At 48.4% G+C, this 18,597-nt stretch overlaps 1 long non-coding RNA gene across 1 annotated transcript; it reads left to right on the forward strand.

The window, feature by feature from the left end:
* Positions 1–6,035: 6,035 nt before the first annotated feature.
* Positions 6,036–17,770, forward strand: LOC114772231 (uncharacterized). Its single transcript, XR_003743920.1, has 4 exons — positions 6,036–6,049; positions 7,551–7,625; positions 11,148–11,209; positions 17,671–17,770. It is a non-coding gene; the product is annotated as an uncharacterized LOC114772231 (long non-coding RNA).
* Positions 17,771–18,597: the final 827 nt, after the last annotated feature.

The raw sequence follows: 18,597 nt of genomic DNA on the forward strand, positions 1-18,597 counted from the left end.
GCTATGAAAATAACAATTTCTTATTTATTAGGTGTTTTCAACCACTGATGCCACACTGACGGCGTATTCGGCCAAACGGAAGAAGACCGTCTATGTTCTTAGCAGCATGCACAGCGTGGTTCAGACTGATAATACCACCAAAAGGAAGCCAAACACTGTCACCCTTTACAACACCACAAAGTGTGGCGTGGATGTGATGGACCAGATGGTGCGGGAGTACACTGTCCGCAGAGGAACACGCCGCTGGCCAGTTGCCGTGTTCTATAATATGATTGACATGGCAGCATTGAATGCACATGTGCTATATCAAGCATGCACCGGGAAGCAGGAAAGACGGGTGGACTTCCTGGTGGAGCTTGCACGAGAGTTGGCTAGCTCTCATATGGCGGCGAAGAAGGCAAGAAATGAACAATTGCTTCGGACACAACCCTCCACACCTGGCCCTGGAAAAAGAGCCACGTGCCAGGTCAAACACCAGTGCAAGAACAATCATGCCACTGTGCGATGTGTTCACTGCTACAGATACACATGTGGTAAATGCAGACTGGAGATGCCATGGCAGTGCCAAGATTGTGAGTGATTGCTGAAATGTACTCACTCACTTTTTATTATTATTTGTAAATATTAATACAAATGGTTGGTTTGTTTTTTTATTTTATTTTGTACAGTTTTTATCAATAAACCTCTTCAACAAAGGAAAAAAACCCTGTGTGTTCATTTCTCCCTAAGATATCAAAGTGAAACACAAGTGTCCTTGGAGTGGCTCAGCATGGCCCCGCCTTGTTTACATAACTAAAGCATCTGTTCACAGGTGATTAAGGAAATTAGTTCAAAGTCTTCCAGACCATCGGCTGTCCTGTGGGTTTTACAGGTAGAAAAGCCAAATGCCTGCTCTCTGGGACTGCTTCAGGTCCGCTTCCTTACCCACCAGGCCCCCACTGCCTCCTATGAACGGTCTTCATGGGGAAAGATGTTGAATTTATAATAATAACTGATCATTTATAATTTACTGAATTTGTCAAGTTAATACATTGAGTTGTTTGCCTGTACATGGCAGTGTAGTTTCTCTGTACGATTTCTGTCATGGAGGAATGTTCTTTTTCCAAGTGAAAAAGAACATTGGACCAAGTGAAAATGATTAAGGAAAGAAGAAAGAGAAGAAATGTAATCACATTTCTTGATTAAAGACAATTTAAATAAAAAAGGAATCTGGTGCGGACATTTATTTTCTTTTTGACCAGAAGTTTGCAGTTGTGCTTAACAATGCCACCCATAGATGTTTTTTTCTCTTGTAAGTGAATTAAGAAGTTTAGCACAAGCAAGATTTTTCTAAAGTACAAGGAGATTAGATCATCTGTGGGTGGGTGTGTGTGTGTGTTGCAAGTTGAATTCTTTGAATGTGTGTTAATTTTCTCACCTGATATGTATAAATGGTTCTGGCCCATGCGTGTCTCAGTCTAAACTCCCTCTGCATGATGACAGTGAATTTCAGGAGACGTCCCTGAACACTGCTCCCCCTCACCATATCAGACAACCCAGTGTCTTCTGTGGAGACCTTCAAGTTCCTGGGTACCACCAGCTCCCAGGACCTGAAGTGGGAGACCAACATCTCCTTCATCCTGAAAAAGACCCAGCAGAGGATGTACCTGAGACAACTGAGAACATCCAGTCTTCCACTGCTTCCGCTGCTGATCCAGTTCACTGCAGTCAGAGTCCATCCTGGTGCTTCTCCTTCACAGTCTGGTATGAAGCAGCCACTCAACAGCACAGGAACAGGTTGCCTCCATCCAGGACCTGATCCTCTCAAGAACCAGAAAACATGGCAGAAGATCTGCAGACCAGGACCAGTCGACACAGGAACAGTTTTTTTCCCCTCGCCATCACCCTCCTAAACAACTGCGTGTGGTGATTCTCAGTAGGATTCTGTGCAGGGCGTGTTTAATCGATTACACTGCTTATGGTAACGCTGCCTGTTTTAATAGATTGAAGGGCTGTGTGTGATCTGGCCTGCTGAGTTCAGAGCACGTCAGGCAAAGATGCATTAATTAATTTTATTTTTAGTATGAGCGCCACTCATGCTGCTGAGCTGTGTAGTTCATAGAAATTATTTAGTCCAGTTAGTTTGTTGTGCTGGAGTAAAGAAAATGGTCCTTTTACAGCGGAAGCAATCTAAATCCAACCAGGGTAATAACTACCCCAGCCCACTAGGTGTCAGCCTAGCAGGAAGTCACTGTGACACTAGCGAGGAAGAAGGCTTGCAAGCGTGATATCCTGTTTACAGTTTAGCGTTGCATTTATTTAGTTAAAATGCTAATATCATTAACACCAATGATAACTAGCTACAGAAAGCCTGTAGTCAACATTATTGTTTTTTGCCCATTAACCTTCATCAGTTATCCTTAGCCAACCATTCTATGTTAGCAATTGCTAGCTAAAGAGCATAGCCAGTAACTAAATGTTAGAAGACATAGCCCTGCTTCAGAAGCAGGCTAATGTGGTAGCATAAGCATATAGCATTCTAACTTCTTATGCGAGTTACAAGAAACCTGTTGGCCTGTTTTCTATTTTGCTGCTCTGTGCTAGGTGTGTTAACCAATAACCAAAGGCCAAATTAACTAAAAATTTGTCAATGGTTAGTCAATTACCATTTAATAAAAATGACATTTTTCTTCCCTTTTATGTTGGACTGACTAGAGGTTTTGTGATGTTTAATGTGATGTGATATTGGCTTTAATGAACCATTTTCCTGTCCTGCATCTCTGCATCTCGTCTTCTCTCCTTGTCCCTCTCTGGCATTACAAATGCTCATCCAAAGCATCTGACTGTTAGATAAAGCAGAACAACATAACATCAGGACTCATCTTGGCTTTTTTAAACGTGTACACCTTCTTTTGTGTTTTTTGTCTGTTTTTGCTCACTTTACTCCCAGTTATGAGTTATTTTGGTGGTATTTTAAGACAATCGCCCTTCTCTTTTTTAACTTACCTTGCAGCCCACCTCATGAGAAGTGGTGTGAATCTTTTGCAGCGTGCTTTATTTTTTCCTTAAAAAGGGGAGCTGGTGTAGATTGGGTGCTATATTTACACTTTTTAAAAATGAACTGTCTTAAAATATTTTATGTGATTATTTGCTGATGGTGAATATTCTCTAGCACCACTTTTTGCTTCTTTAGGAGTTTCATGGCTGTCACTCGTACCACCCCAACCCCAGTACCGCTCCAGGTCCACAATGAAGATGGCACTCCATAAAATGGTGGAATAAACAAACACCACATGCAAACTAACACGCTGCTTATTTCCCGTGTGATGTAAGTGATTTTCTGACTGATACTGCCTCAAGCCGAGTAAGTTTGTATATTTCGTACCTGTTCATGTTTGACACCGATGCTCTTTGACCCCTGCGCTCCCAACACTCGTTGCCTTTTCCTGCACCACATACAATCCTCGTTCTCCCAGTACGACCCCTTTTGGCCTGACTCCTCTCCAGCCAGTCTTCTCCGCAGTGACGTGTGGCTCCAATAGACCATAGGTTCTCCACAGACAGTTCTGCCCTTGCGATTGCGCCCCAGGTCCTGCCCTCTGGTAAGGGGGCATGGGGAAGGTTGGAGGAAAGTGCATTAAAAACAATTTCTTTGGGAATCAGGCAGAAGGTTCAAGAAGGTTCATCTTGTGATGCAGGAGCATCCTGAACTCAGTCAGCAGGCTCCTTTTAGAAGATGGTGGGCCGCAGCCTATTGTCTCTGCATTGTCGAGTTAAGAGGTGTGTTCAAGCTTAAAAGTATGTGAGCCACTGAAGGGGTTTGTCTTTAGATCTTCTGTGTGTTCATTTATTACCGCACAGTAATTAAAGTGCAGTGTTCTTCAGACTGTTGCAACATTTCCACTCTGGACTGTGAGATGTTACTGCTACTGTTACTTTAACATGTTATGACTACGTTGTAAGTTCACGCTCATTTTTAGTTTATTTGACAGAGCAGCGTGTTCCACGACTGAAGTATTTAACTTTCTAAATTCTGTCGTTCCTTTGAGTGCTGTATTCAGTTACTTGAACACATGGACTTATTGATGCTGCCTGTTCATGTAGAGTCAGCGATTGAGGTGAAATTAATTCCAGGTTGGATATTCGACCGATATTCATAAATTCACTATAAGCACAAAGACTTCTGTTTTTAACTTTCAATAGCTTCCACATAAACTGACCCTGTAACCCAAAACCAACGTAGAATTGTGCTGCTGCAAGGGACTAATCAGACACACCTAAATTGTAATGGGTTTTCTGCACCACTTATTTTATATTAATAGAATTATAAAAACATTTTATTAATAGCTTCAACACAAAATGATCCTGTGATCCAAAACAAACTGAGGTGTGTCTGACTAGTTTTAAAATTCAGGTAATAAATGATAAATGAATCCTTGATAAAAAATATCAATTTAGGAATGGGTGGCGGTTTTCGTAACATGAAAAGAATGCGTGATTTATTTGTGAGTTACATCGACCTGATCGACCTGACACTTGCTCAAGGAATTGGGCTGCAAGTTTTGGATATCACGGCATGCGCCGAGCACTTCCTGACGCTCCTGTATTTGGAACACGGAACACCTCACTCACCACTGTTGTCTTGCCCCAGCCACCTTTCCTGTTGATCACAGTGACCGATCATCTCTGTAGCGCGTGCCTGGTCCGGGTCCAGCTCCACTTCTTCAGACTGATCATCTGGATTGGACACCTCATTGCTCTGGCTGGACTCTTGTATTGCGGAGGAGGGATCAGGCTCTTCATTGTGACCTTTAGTCTGGATACATTTCCCCTCCAGGCCTTACTGTGACATTCTTGTTTCTGCTGGTCTGACCATGTTGTCCCCACAAGCTCCACTTGTGCCGCTGACCTGTCCCTCCTGTGCTAAATTGCCCTTCCCTCTGGTTCTGGCCATCAGCCTTTTCATCTGAGCTTCATACAGCACTTTGGAAACATCCAGCTGGATCTGCCAGCCGCCAGGCTGATAAAGCGTCTGCAGACATTCAGCGATGTCAGTTCCACAGTGATGAATGTTCCACAGCACCAACTTGTCTTGTTCCCCCAAAACCACACGCTGTCCCTGTAGGAATTTTACAGTCAGTTCATTTAGCTGCTTCCCCAAATCCTGGACCAGGACAGCGAGCTCTACATTGACATTTCTCAAGTCGAAGTCAAAGTAAACCTTACTGTCATTTCCGCTCTATACTGTACAGCATATAGAGATATGACATGATGAGGCTCCGCTTACATTAATGCAGAAAACAAATAGATATAATGGAATAAGAAAATAAATAAACTGGAAGTTTTACTGATGCAGCTCTTGTGGAAGAGGTCCTGTAGCAGAGGGTGAGATGTTCCTTGGCAGCCACGCGGAGATACAGTTAGATATACACGGTGAGGATGTGTGGAGGCAGGTTGGCCGCAAAAGTGCAGACACCGTTGGGCTTTTTTGCCGATGGAGGTGGTGCTGGTGGTCCAGGTGAGGTTGTGTAAGATGTGAACTCCCAGGTACTGATTACAGTTTCTACCATGGAACAGTGGACGCTGAGTGGTGTGTGGGTGGGTGGGTTAGTCTTCCTGAGACTGACAAGAAATCCAGTGTCCAGTTGCAGAGGGAGGTGCTCAGTCCCATCTTGCTGAGTTTCTCAAACAGTTTTGGGGCAATGATAAGTTGGAGCCCATAGGTCTCTTTAAGGAGGGTCTTTATTTCTTTGTTTTTTACTACTTTAATTTAAATGCAATTATCTTCATTTTTGCTCATCATCTAACAGTCCTTTGTCTACATAGTGAAAGACAACAGACATTTAAAGATAAATTTTTTTTTTCCTTATTTAGATGTTATGTCTTCCACAAACAAGAGACAAGGAAAGCACCAGGTCCAAACTGCATCTCCTCTTCCTCCTTCAAAACCTTCTGGATCCAGGTTTCGCACATGGACTGTTCTCAGGGATGAGTCCTCTCCCCACAGCGCTCCAGGACCGGCTCCAGAACTACTGAAATTGGTCAGAGGGACATAAAATCAACATTCCAAGTGATTAGGGAGTAGCCTCATGTAATGCAAGTAAACAGGAAGTGTTTTTTAAATTGCGTATTAAACACTAGCAAACAGCCACTCTGAAAACAGACTCCACAGGGAGTTGAACCCCGCCCTGATCATGAAGGTCAGGTGTGCCACCACCAGAGCCTTTTTTTTTGGCTTTTTTTGCTACTATTATTAATTATTTAAGTATTTAAGTATGAGGCGCCCCCTAGAACATATTTCAACAAAATAGATGTTTGCATGTGCGAAGTTTGCATGTAGAAGCGTCAGGAATATATGGCGTATGTGCGAGGTTTGTATGTAGATGCGTGAGGAATATATGGCGTATGTGTGAGGTTTGTATGTAGATGTAAGAGGAAAGATAGTGTATGTGCGAGGTTTTCTTGATAAATGACAGAGGGGGCGCCTCATATACAGGCAATTTACAGGTTAAATTAATTCCAAATTGTGTCCAATTCATCTCCAATTGGCCTAGTTGTTTTGTGGGGGAAACCGGAGAACCCGGAGAAAACCCACGCTGGCACGGGGAGATACAGGCAATTCTCCACACAGAAGGAAATTTCCTTGCTGCGAGACAAGGTGCTAACCACAATGTCACCGTGTCGCCCGTTACTAAATACTTACCTTAATACTTACCTGTACTAGTGATCACTATTGGTACTGCTAGTATTACTAATAGTGGTACTAGTAAGGTGGAAGGAGGAAGCACATCTCCGTAGCCAGGTCCCAGATGCCAGGAATGGAGTTCAGCTCCTCGATGACGTCTTCTGGAAGACCAATCTCCTGACTGGCTTCCCGATTGGGTCCCTGTGGACTGTCTGCTGCTGGACTGTCCTCCATCTGGTTTTGAAGTGCAGTTCTTCGCGCCACCTCTCTGTAGTAGGGCTCCTGAAGATGGTGGCGTACCCGAAGAATCCAGCGCTCCTCTTCGCTCTCACATGTGCTGGTGGAGGGCTGATCAGTGCCGGTGATGGAGGTGACTGGAGCCACACTGGGCAGAGGCATGGCAGGACCATCCTGTTGCCTGCTGCATGGAGGCAGGAAGCCCATCTCCACAGCCAGGTCCTGGATGCCAGGAATGCAGCTCAGCTCCATTACAGCGTCCTCAGGAAGTCTGATCTCCTGATTAGCTTCCTGATTGGGTGCCTGTGGAGCATCCTGCACCTGCCGCATACATGGCCTGCTCGACGGCAGAGCTGGAGGGGAGTTGGTGACCCTCACACATGCCCACGGTATACCTGAGTAGTACAGTGACATGAATACATTGAGATTTTTTTTTTTATTTACTAACTTTGATACGTTCAAATTGACCATGTATGTTTATATTGGATTTACAGTGGGCTACACCTCTGGGTTTTTAATTTTTTAATTTTTTTTTTAATCTTTTTATTGATCTTGAGTGATCAAAAACTCACAACAAACTTTTTAGAAATTAGAATCAGAAATCAGTAGAATACTGAAAACACAGTATTATTTCTTAATGTCTTACCAGTGTGACCTGCTACCCTTGGGAGGATCTTGCGCAGTGGCCTCCTGGTGACTGTTGGCTCCTTGGGTTTCTTCCGAGGTGTCACGACTACGGACTTACGGGGGAAGGAAGCGCAGAGGTCTGACATGCTGGGAACGGGGTTTTATTAACAATAAACAAAGAAATACAAATAAAGACTGGCGCGGTGGCCGAAAACGAATTTAACTTAAATAAAGAACATAAACTAACCCGTAGGCGTGTGGCGATTGCCAGAACTCAAAAACACATGAAACTAAACCAGGTCAAGTTCGTGCAGAGAGTCCACGAAAATGCCAGCGACCCCGAACGGGCGGAAACTTCCGGCATTTATGGGGCGTCAGGATTAAAGTCAGGTGTGGAGGCCAGCTGCAGGCAATCCTGACAGAGCCCCCCCTCCAAGGGCTACGTCCTCGGAGCCCCAACAGTACCATCAGTGGAGGCGGCGGGGTGGACGGCGGCAACCACAGGGCTCCTGCCCTGCTGTATCCTCCCCTTGGAGGACCCGGTCCCTCGGACTGGCTCCCCGGCGTGGTCAGGCGTGGCGGCCCCGGTCCCTCGGGCTGGCTCCCCGGCGTGGTCAGGCGTGGCGGCCCCGGTCCCTCGGGCTGGCTCCCCGGCGTGGTCAGGCGTGGCGGCCCCGGTCCCTCGGGCTGGCTCCCCGGCGTGGTCAGGCGTGGCGGCCCCGGTCCCTCGGGCTGGCTCCCCGGCGTGGTCAGGCGTGGCGGCCCCGGTCCCTCGGGCTGGCTCCCCGGCGTGGTCCCGCTTGGCGGCCCCGGTCCCTCGGCCTGGCTCCCCGGCGTGGTCCCGCTTGGCGGCCCCGGACCCTCGGCCTGGCTCCCCGGCGTGATCCCGCTTGGCGGCCCCGGACCCTCGGCCTGGCTCTCCGGCGTGGTCCCGCTTGGCGGCCCCGGACCCTCGGCCTGGCTCCCCGGCGTGGTCCCGCTTGGCGGCCCCGGACCCTCGGCCTGGCTCCCCGGCGTGGTCCCGCTTGGCGGCCCCGGACCCTCGGCCTGGCTCCCCGGCGTGGTCCCGCATGGCGGCCCCGGACCCTCGGCCTGGCTCCCCGGCGTGGTCCCGCATGACGGCCCCGGACTCCCGTACCTGCACACAATAATCAGGGCCGATCCATCTGGGTACGTGTGGGCCCTGTCTCCACATGTCCCCTCTGACACATCTTGTGTCACCCCCTGCACCGCGCAGGGAGATTGTCCCAGAGCCTCCGGCGACTGTTCCAGGCACCCCAGGCTGGTGCCTTCTGGGACTATGCAGCCCCTCTCACTGCACGGCCCTGGTGCCAAGGGGGGGGGCATTGCCAGACCATCCGGCTAGCCCCTTCTGCGTCCGTTGGGACAAGCAGGCCCTCTTCCTGTCTGTCCCAGCTGGGTCCTCATGCCTACCCGGGGGCTCTATGGCGCTCCACCCCTCTGGAGGCAGACGCAGGCCCATGCCTGGCCCGCCCTCCTCACTGGCTACCGGAGGACCCAGCTCCATCGCTTCCCCACCTCCCCTCCCCTCAGGAGGAGTCCCCAACCCGAACTGCACCCCCCCAAAAAATTCTTTGGGGGAGCACCCCCCCCGGCTGGACTTAGGGGTACCTTGGGGCTCGTCCACCTCGCCTTGGACCGGTGCAGTCAGGTTGGGAACTCCCTCCCTGGGGTTCGGCTCTGCTGCTGGGTCACCATCTGGTGGACACAAAGAGGGGAAGTGGGGGCGACATACGGACACATATGCCACGCACACACACACAGACAGAGACAGACAAAAGAGAGGGTCGTCTGGCTCCCTCTCTGGGCTCTCCGGGACCTCCTCCGGGGGCACAGCCAGGATCTCGGGTGGTGCGACCTTCTCGTCGCCCGCCAGTGCTTGGTCTTCTTGCACCGGATCCTGACTGGCACTGGATGTGGTGGAGGGGCAGAGTTCGATCCCTGGCTCAGGCCGATCAAACTCCGCCCTCAGTCTCTGCTGGAAGTCCCGAAAACTCCTGTCGGTCTCTCCCTGCTGCCAGAGGGCTGTGCTCCAGCCCCATGCTGATCCAGTCAGACACGTGAGGATGGTAGTGATCTCGTCCGTGTCTGCTGCCCCACTGAAGGGTCCTGGGACCATTTGGCTGTCCCACACAGGGCTGGGCACGTCGCTGGAGATGGTGGTGGCCGTGTGGCATGGGGGGTGGTGGACGTCTTCTCCAGCATGCGGGGGCGCTGGTGATGCGCTGCCGTTCAGCTGGGGAACGTCCGAGCAGAGGGAAGGCGGGTCGGCGACTGGAGCTGGGAGGGCATCTTCCCTGTGAGGCAGTTCCGGCAGTGCAGTTGCTGGCTGGCGACCTCCTGTCGCCCTGTTCCACCAGCTTACCCCCGCATCGCTGTCCTCCTCCTCACTGTTGTCGCACCTCTGGGACTGACGTGGGTTTCCACGGACCTCGCAACGATCATGGACGGGCACGATGGGCGGAGCCATCCCGGCACCGACTGCCCAATCGGCGTCATCCTCGTGTTGGTCCGTGTCGACCTCATACCCTCGGAAGTCACGTGGATCTTCACGGATGTCGCGACAATCTCGGACGCGCGCGCTGGGTGGAGCCATCCCGGCCCCGACTGCCCAACGAAAATCCACGTCATTGTCGCTTTCGTCATCCGTGTCCTCCCACCTGTGACTCCGAGGGTCGTCCACCCTGCGGACATCCTGGACCCAGGGTGCGATCAACTCCCAGGGACAGTACTCTGGCCATTCGGGCTGGAGCCTGCCCACCTGCTTGCTGGAGGGACGCCGCCGTTGTCGCTTCTCACCCCCCTGGAAGTGACGTGGGTCCCCACGGACCTTGCGACGATCGCAGACTGGTGCGATGGGCGGAGCCCAACTCTCGTCTCCCGTGCTCTCGTCGTCGTCCGTGTCGTCCCAGTCCACGGGGAGACTTGCCAGCAGAGCGCAGAGTTCTTGGCTCGACATGGCGAAGATCGTGGGGGTCGCATCTTCTGCGCTCGCTGCCCACGTCACTTCCTCGCTGCTGCCGACGCCAACGTCCTCGCTCCGCCCACTCACCCGCCGACGTTGTCGCTTCCGGGTTTCGCGGAGTTTCCCGGGGGTGACGTCATCACGCGGCGCCGCGTACCACGGCTTCTCGGGGAGAAAACGCTCCACCAGAACGGGCGGCGCGTCTCTCCCCTGGCGTCCGCGTTCGCCGCGCCGGGCTGCGTCCTTCGTGGCGTTTCTTCTCCTCTGCTTTCCACCTCTGCGCTTTTGGGGGGGTCGCTGGCATTCTGTCACGACTACGGACTTACGGGGGAAGGAAGCGCAGAGGTCTGACATGCTGGGAACGGGGTTTTATTAACAATAAACAAAGAAATACAAATAAAGACTGGCGCGGTGGCCGAAAACGAATTTAACTTAAATAAAGAACATAAACTAACCCGTAGGCGTGTGGCGATTGCCAGAACTCAAAAACACATGAAACTAAACCAGGTCAAGTTCGTGCAGAGAGTCCACGAAAATGCCAGCGACCCCGAACGGGCGGAAACTTCCGGCATTTATGGGGCGTCAGGATTAAAGTCAGGTGTGGAGGCCAGCTGCAGGCAATCCTGACACGAGGCCGGCCCATCCTTCTCTTAAAGAAATCTCTCTCTCCGTCTCCTGAAAAGAAAGCTTTACAGGTAATAAAGGATGCTAAGCTAAATTATGCTAAGCTTACCAGAAAATACAAACTAAATTAGTTATCAAGTCTAAACAGTAAAATAATTAACTAGAAACAAAAATCCCCAGGAGAAATTTTGATGGGTCTGTCCGGGCATTGGTCACAGCTGCGGGCATGTAATTTGTAAAATGGGAATTCTTTAATGTGGTACTGCAGTATCACTTCAAAGAAGTTTTTTTTTACAAATGCTACCAATGCTAAAATTAGCGATCAATACGTTCGAATGGGAAATTACCCTGTTTCAGCGTTAATAGCTCGGCCAGGCCCAGTCCGATCGCTTATAAAAGTAATAGCACACCTCACGCAACAAAGTTCTAATTTTTGATATATAGCACGCCGGTGTGCGTGCTTCGGTACGACCCGCATTAATTGCCGAAAAAAGGCTGAAATAATAAATAATAAATAAATAAACTTTTTTCGCGCATTTACACTTTTTTGTTTTCCCAAGTTTGTGCATGATCCGTAAGTCAGACGGAGATAAACCATACGTCAAATCGTCGGCCATGGCGAGATCTACGAGACGACATCAATATCTTCTTTGTATGTCAAACCGTCTGGACGCAAACTCCAAAAAAGTCCAATTTTGGGCTAGAATAATAAACGCGTTCCGAAAACGCTTTTTGGCTAATTGCGCGCGGACCGTAAATCCGGCCGAGCCGAGCCATACGTCAAACCGTGCGTAACGACAAGCCGCACGATTTGATACGAGAGTCGTGTGTGTGCTGTGAAGCGTTTCATCGCAAATTCTTGGAAACCAGATTTTTTCACACTTTTAATGTTTTGGTCGCGATTTGTGGCCCTCCTGTAATCCCCAAAGAAGCAACGAATACGTCATTGTGTGTGGAGAGGTCAGGCCTTCGGCCTGACCTCTCCGTTTTTTTTGTGCGTCTCACGGCCTTAGCGTGGCAGCCACAAATGCGAGACATGGCCTTTTTGGCCTCCTTCCCTATTTCCCATGTTTTCCTGACCACTGTTGGCGGTAGCAACACATCCAATATGTCAGATCGTGTGTCGAGGCGAGGCCTTCGGCCTCGCCTCGACACCCGTGTCTCTAGCTTTTACGGCTGGTCACAGGGAGCTGAAAACCTCTTCCTCTGCGCAACAGTAAACCGCACTTTTTACGCTTTGAACCCGATTTGTGGACGGGCCGTGCGACCTACCAAAACAAAAAATATATCATCGTGTGCGGAGTGGTCAGGCCTTCGGCCTGACCACTCCGTTGTTTCTGTGCGTTTCGCGGTCTTATCGTGGCGGCCTTGGACGTAAGACGTGTCCTTTTATTGCCTTTTTCCCGGTTTTCCGGCTTTTTCCGGGTTTTCCAAACCCCCGTTGGTGCCACCGACTCGTCCCATACGTCGGATCGTAAGACTCGGCGAGGCCTTCGGCCTCGCCTCGATTTTCGGGTCGCTAGCTTCAACGGTTAGCCTCGGGGAGCCAAAAACGCGTTCCCGGCACGATGGTAAACGGTACTTTTTACACGTTTTAACCCGATTTGTGGCCGGGCCGTACGACCTACCAAAACAAAAAATATATCATCGTGTGCGGAGTGGTCAGGCCTTCGGCCTGACCACTCCGTTGTTTCTTTACGTTTGACGGTCTTCGCGTGGCGGTCTTTAACGTGAGACATGTTCTTTTTTGCCATTCATAGCACAATAATAAATGGTCTGTCTTCCTGACAGACCCAACTAGAAACAAAAATCCCCAGGGGAAATTTTGATGGGTCTGTCCGGGCATTGGTCACAGCCGCGGGCATGGAATTTGTAAAATGGGAATTCTTTAATGTGGTACTGCAGTATGCAGTATGGCCTGACCTCTCCTTTGTTTCTGTGCGTTTCACGGTCTTTGCGTGGCAGCCTTGAACGTAAGTAATGTCCTTTTTTGCACTTTTAGTGGTTTGGTCACGATCTGTGGCCCTCCTGTAGTCCTCAATGAAGCAACCAATATGTCATTTTGTGAGGAGAGGTCAGGCCTTCGGCCTGACCTCTCCTTTTTTTCTGTGCGTTTCACGGTCTTGAACGAAAGTTATGTCCTTTTTTGCACTTTTAATGGTTTGGTCACGATCTGTGGCCCTCCTGTAGTCCTCAATGAAGCAACCAATATGTCATTTTGTGAGGAGAGGTCAGGCCTTCGGCCTGACCTCTCCTTTGTTTCTGTGCGTTTCACGGTCTTGAACGTAAGTTATGTCCTTTTTTGCACTTTTAGTGGTTTGGTCACGATCTGTGGCCCTCCTGTAGTCCTCAATGAAGCAACCAATATGTCATTTTGTGAGGAGAGGTCAGGCCTTCGGCCTGACCTCTCCTTTGTTTCTGTGCGTTTCACGGTCTTTGCGTGGCAGCCTTGAACGTAAGTTATGTCCTTTTTTGCACTTTTAGTGGTTTAGTCACGATCTGTGGCCCTCCTGTAGTCCTCAATGAAGCAACCAATATGTCATTTTGTGAGGAGAGGTCAGGCCTTCGGCCTGACCTCTCCTTTGTTTCTGTGCGTTTCACGGTCTTTGCGTGGCAGCCTTGAACGTAAGTTCAGGCATTGGTCACAGCCGCGGGCATGGAATTTGTAAAATGGGAATTCTTTAATGTGGTACTGCAGTATCACTTCAAAGAAGTTTTTTTTTACAAATGCTACCAATGCTAAAATTAGCGATCAATACGTTCGAATGGGAAATTACCCTGTTTCAGCGTTAATAGCTCGGCCAGGCCCAGTCCGATCGCTTATAAAAGTAATAGCACACCTCACGCAACAAAGTTCTAATTTTTGATATATAGCACGCCGGTGTGCGTGCTTCGGTACGACCCGCATTAATTGCCGAAAAAAGGCTGAAATAATAAATAATAAATAAATAAACTTTTTTCGCGCATTTACACTTTTTTGTTTTCCCAAGTTTGTGCATGATCCGTAAGTCAGACGGAGATAAACCATACGTCAAATCGTCGGCCATGGCGAGATCTACGAGACGACATCAATATCTTCTTTGTATGTCAAACCGTCTGGACGCAAACTCCAAAAAAGTCCAATTTTGGGCTAGAATAATAAACGCGTTCCGAAAACGCTTTTTGGCTAATTGCGCGCGGACCGTAAATCCGGCCGAGCCGAGCCATATGTCAAACCGTGCGTAACGACAAGCCGCACGATTTGATACGAGAGTCGTGTGTGTGCTGTGAAGCGTTTCATCGCAAATTCTTGGAAACCAGATTTTTTCACACTTTTAATGTTTTGGTCGCGATTTGTGGCCCTCCTGTAATCCCCAAAGAAGCAACCAATACGTCATTGTGTGTGGAGAGGTCAGGCCTTCGGCCTGACCACTCCGTTGTTTCTGTGCGTTTCGCGGTCTTATCGTGGCGGCCTTGGACGTAAGACGTGTCCTTTTATTGCCTTTTTCCCGGTTTTCCGGCTTTTTCCGGGTTTTCCAAACCCCCGTTGGTGCCACCGACTCGTCCCATACGTCGGATCGTAAGACTCGGCGAGGCCTTCGGCCTCGCCTCGATTTTCGGGTCGCTAGCTTCAACGGTTAGCCTCGGGGAGCCAAAAACGCGTTCCCGGCACGATGGTAAACGGTACTTTTTACACGTTTTAACCCGATTTGTGGCCGGGCCGTACGACCTACCAAAACAAAAAATATATCATCGTGTGCGGAGTGGTCAGGCCTTCGGCCTGACCACTCCGTTGTTTCTTTACGTTTGACGGTCTTCGCGTGGCGGTCTTTAACGTGAGACATGTTCTTTTTTGCCATTCATAGCACAATAATAAATGGTCTGTCTTCCTGACAGACCCAATAATAGCAGTAAAACAGAAAAAGTAGTTAGCCTTTAAAAAGGCTTTTGGGGTTAAAAGTTCAATTTTTCTTCTGAAGAAAGCACAGAAGTAGAGAAAAGCAAGAGTCCAGAAAATGTCACTTTTTGTGTCGCTTAGCAACAGGCTGTTATAAACATACCTTAATATGTAACAGCACTGAGCAGCCAATCAAGAGCCACAAATTTAAACAAACAATTCTTTAAACCTAAACTTTTTTCATAATTGCACCGTTGCCTATCAGAACTGAAAATCAAGATTTTTTGGTGTAAATACATGTTTAATATATTTGTGAGTGTAATTATTATTAAATTAATAAAAGTAATTATTTTTTCCAAAAACTTAAACAAGCCTTTAGCAACTCGATTTTATTCATTTTAATTATTTTTAGAGGTTGCATAGATTCATTCTTGAAATATCATATTTCAACTAGAAACAAAAATCCCCAGGGGAAATTTTGATGGGTCTGTCCGGGCATTGGTCACAGCCGCGGGCATGGAATTTGTAAAATGGGAATTCTTTAATGTGGTACTGCAGTATGCAGTATGGCCTGACCTCTCCTTTGTTTCTGTGCGTTTCACGGTCTTTGCGTGGCAGCCTTGAACGTAAGTAATGTCCTTTTTTGCACTTTTAGTGGTTTGGTCACGATCTGTGGCCCTCCTGTAGTCCTCAATGAAGCAACCAATATGTCATTTTGTGAGGAGAGGTCAGGCCTTCGGCCTGACCTCTCCTTTTTTTCTGTGCGTTTCACGGTCTTGAACGAAAGTTATGTCCTTTTTTGCACTTTTAATGGTTTGGTCACGATCTGTGGCCCTCCTGTAGTCCTCAATGAAGCAACCAATATGTCATTTTGTGAGGAGAGGTCAGGCCTTCGGCCTGACCTCTCCTTTGTTTCTGTGCGTTTCACGGTCTTGAACGTAAGTTATGTCCTTTTTTGCACTTTTAGTGGTTTGGTCACGATCTGTGGCCCTCCTGTAGTCCTCAATGAAGCAACCAATATGTCATTTTGTGAGGAGAGGTCAGGCCTTCGGCCTGACCTCTCCTTTGTTTCTGTGCGTTTCACGGTCTTTGCGTGGCAGCCTTGAACGTAAGTTATGTCCTTTTTTGCACTTTTAGTGGTTTAGTCACGATCTGTGGCCCTCCTGTAGTCCTCAATGAAGCAACCAATATGTCATTTTGTGAGGAGAGGTCAGGCCTTCGGCCTGACCTCTCCTTTGTTTCTGTGCGTTTCACGGTCTTTGCGTGGCAGCCTTGAACGTAAGTTCAGGCATTGGTCACAGCCGCGGGCATGGAATTTGTAAAATGGGAATTCTTTAATGTGGTACTGCAGTATCACTTCAAAGAAGTTTTTTTTTACAAATGCTACCAATGCTAAAATTAGCGATCAATACGTTCGAATGGGAAATTACCCTGTTTCAGCGTTAATAGCTCGGCCAGGCCCAGTCCGATCGCTTATAAAAGTAATAGCACACCTCACGCAACAAAGTTCTAATTTTTGATATATAGCACGCCGGTGTGCGTGCTTCGGTACGACCCGCATTAATTGCCGAAAAAAGGCTGAAATAATAAATAATAAATAAATAAACTTTTTTCGCGCATTTACACTTTTTTGTTTTCCCAAGTTTGTGCATGATCCGTAAGTCAGACGGAGATAAACCATACGTCAAATCGTCGGCCATGGCGAGATCTACGAGACGACATCAATATCTTCTTTGTATGTCAAACCGTCTGGACGCAAACTCCAAAAAAGTCCAATTTTGGGCTAGAATAATAAACGCGTTCCGAAAACGCTTTTTGGCTAATTGCGCGCGGACCGTAAATCCGGCCGAGCCGAGCCATATGTCAAACCGTGCGTAACGACAAGCCGCACGATTTGATACGAGAGTCGTGTGTGTGCTGTGAAGCGTTTCATCGCAAATTCTTGGAAACCAGATTTTTTCACACTTTTAATGTTTTGGTCGCGATTTGTGGCCCTCCTGTAATCCCCAAAGAAGCAACCAATACGTCATTGTGTGTGGAGAGGTCAGGCCTTCGGCCTGACCACTCCGTTGTTTCTGTGCGTTTCGCGGTCTTATCGTGGCGGCCTTGGACGTAAGACGTGTCCTTTTATTGCCTTTTTCCCGGTTTTCCGGCTTTTTCCGGGTTTTCCAAACCCCCGTTGGTGCCACCGACTCGTCCCATACGTCGGATCGTAAGACTCGGCGAGGCCTTCGGCCTCGCCTCGATTTTCGGGTCGCTAGCTTCAACGGTTAGCCTCGGGGAGCCAAAAACGCGTTCCCGGCACGATGGTAAACGGTACTTTTTACACGTTTTAACCCGATTTGTGGCCGGGCCGTACGACCTACCAAAACAAAAAATATATCATCGTGTGCGGAGTGGTCAGGCCTTCGGCCTGACCACTCCGTTGTTTCTTTACGTTTGACGGTCTTCGCGTGGCGGTCTTTAACGTGAGACATGTTCTTTTTTGCCATTCATAGCACAATAATAAATGGTCTGTCTTCCTGACAGACCCAATTATCTACTTTTTAGTGTTTAATAGAGGAAAAGTACATCTTTAGGAATTTTTCATTGCAATGATTTCTTCTGTCCACTAGATGGCAGTAAAGATCCCCCTCTCTTTCACTCATTTACAAGGTCAGGTTTTCCCACCGCATCGAGACTGGAGCAGCAGTCACTGATGGCACTGCAGGACCCTCATTTTGTTTCCTTTGTCTGTATTGAAGCCTCATGATGCACTGTGACGTCCCGTGACAGACTATGGGTGTTTTCTGTTGTGTTTGTGTGTGTGTGTCTCTCTTTCTTTCTGTGTAATGTTGCAGGGTGGCTCCTCATCAGCCCATGATTGGACTCCTCCCACTTCCTGCCGTGATTGGTGGGCTGTAATCAGGAAGAGGGTTCAAAATGGTGGCTGCTTTGGTGAAGAAGAAGAGAGTTGGTGAAAAGAGGAGGAGAGTGTTTGAGGAAGATAGACTGTTGTTGGTGAAGATAGACTGTTGTTGGTGAAGATAGACTGTTGTTGGTGAAGATAGACTGTTGTTGGTGAAGATAGACTGTTGTTGGTGAAGATAGACTGTTGTTGGTGAAGTGAAGTATTAGGACGAGAAGATAAGACTTAGACTGCCCAGACCTGTTTTGTGTTTCTGTTGTTGTTTAAATGTCTTCGTTTGTAATAAAAGATTAGCCTTAAGTGTTGTTGCGTCGTTTTGGAGTTTATACTCATATGTCCCATTTGTTATGTCCCTGACCCTAGACCGGGGACGTAACAAATTTTGGGGGCTCGTCCGGGATTTCCTATTGCGTAGGTAGGATATTGTGTAGGCTGTGGACCTTGGCAACTGTTCTCATCTGGGTGAGTTTGAGTTTTTTTCTGTTTATGTGGGTTTTCTGGTGAACTCTGGATAGGTAGAGCTGTCCAGCTGGGTTCTGCCTTGAGCGGGTCCTTCCAACGGACGCTGTTTGTTATGTTTGTTTGTTGTTTTGGTTTATTGTTTTTGGGGAAAAATCCAGGGGGAGGTACGCGTCGAGCATTTCTGTCTCAGTCAGAGACTGGAAATGTTGCGA

Source organism: Denticeps clupeoides, unplaced genomic scaffold, assembly GCF_900700375.1.
Source record: "Denticeps clupeoides unplaced genomic scaffold, fDenClu1.1, whole genome shotgun sequence".
Classification (NCBI taxonomy): domain Eukaryota; kingdom Metazoa; phylum Chordata; class Actinopteri; order Clupeiformes; family Denticipitidae; genus Denticeps; species Denticeps clupeoides.